Source organism: Olea europaea, chromosome 7 (assembly GCF_002742605.1).
Source record: "Olea europaea var. sylvestris chromosome 7, O_europaea_v1, whole genome shotgun sequence".
Classification (NCBI taxonomy): domain Eukaryota; kingdom Viridiplantae; phylum Streptophyta; class Magnoliopsida; order Lamiales; family Oleaceae; genus Olea; species Olea europaea.
The window spans coordinates 24304481-24306227 of record NC_036243.1 but is presented as its reverse complement, the minus strand read 5'-3'; positions in this window follow the sequence as shown (position 1 = coordinate 24306227).

Genomic DNA, 1747 nt, shown 5'->3' with positions numbered 1-1747 from the left:
AAAATCTTATCTCAATGAGATATAAAGGAAAAGGAAACATTCGGGAGTACATTATGGAAATGTCTCACATTGCTTCAAAACTAAAGGTACTCAAGTTGGATTTATCTGAAAACTTGTTAGTGCACTTGGTTTTGATATCCCCTCCGGCACATTTCAGTCAATTCAAGGTAAGCTACAACTGTCAAAAGGACTCATGGTCCCTTAATGAGCTCATCTCACACTGTGTCCAGGAAGAAGAAAGGCTGAAGCATGAGAAGATAAAAAGTGCTCATTTGGCCACCACATCTAAGGACAAAAGGAACAAGAAAAAGGAAAATTAATAAGGAAGTTGTGGGTACGGCACCGCAAAAGAAACAACATAAGGAACCAACTGAATGTGGTTGTTTCTTCTGTGGAGTTGCAGGTCATAAGAAGAAGAATTGCACCAATTACCACGCATGACGTGTAAAGAAAGGCATTCTTCTTCATTTGGTTTGTTCTGAGGTTAATTTAACTTTGGTACCTAGACATACATGGTGGATAGATTCTGGTGCAACAACTCACATTAGTATGTCTATGCAGGGTTGCCTGAGTTGCCAAAAATCAAGTGATGGTGAAAGATACATCTATGCTGGCGACGGTAAAAGAATGGAAGTAGAGGCAATAGGAAAATTTTAGATTATTGTTAAAGACTGGATTTTATTTGGATCTTGTTGAGACATTTATTGTACCATCTTTTAGACGGAATTTGATTTCTATTTCTGTTTTGGACAAATTTGGTTATACTTGTTCATTTGGAAATGGAAAATTTAGTTTGTTTCATGATTCAAAATTGGTTGGTTTTAGTTTTTTATCAGGTTACGATAATCTTTATTCAATTGATACAATTGCTTCTTATAATGAAACCTTCCATGTAAGTACTCGAGGTGTAAAGCGAAAATTAAACGGCGAGAATTCTGCCTCGTTGTGGCACAAGAGATTAGGCCACATCTCCAAAAGGAGAATTGAGAGACTTGTGTCTAACGGGATTCTCGACCCTCTTGACTTCACAGATTATGATTTGTGTGTCAACTGTATAAAGGGAAAACAAACCAATAAAAGGGGATTTCAAGCCAATAGGACTTTGGACGTCTTAGAACTTATATATAAGGATATTTGTGGACCATTCTCTATGGGTTCTTGGAATGGTCAACAATATTTTAACATTCATAGACGATTTTTCAAGATATGACTACGTATATCTCATTCATGAAAAATCACAGTCACTAGATGTGTTCAAAAAACTATAAAGCTGAAGTTGAGAACCAACTTGACAAAAGGATTAAAAGCGTCAGATCTAACCGTAGGGGTGGATACTATGGAAGATATGACGGTTCAGGTGAATAGCGTCCAGGAACGTTTGCTAAATTCCTAGAGGAATGCGGTATCGTCCCACAGTACCTATGCCGGGTTTGCCCACTATGAATGGTGTTGCTAAGAGACGAAACAGAACGCTTAAGGAGGTGAGGAGTATGATTAGTCATTCTACTTTACCAGAATCTCTCTGGGGTGAAGCATTAAAGACTGCAGCTTATATACTCAACATAGTTCCAACTAAGGCCACTGATAAAACCCCATATGAATTTTTGGACGGGTAAGAAGCCTAGTTTGAAGTATATACATATTTGGGGATGTCCAGCTGAGACAAGGCCCTATAAGCCAAATGAAAAGAAACTGGACGCAAGGACCATCAGTTGCTATTTCATTAGATATTCTAAAAGGTCCTAGG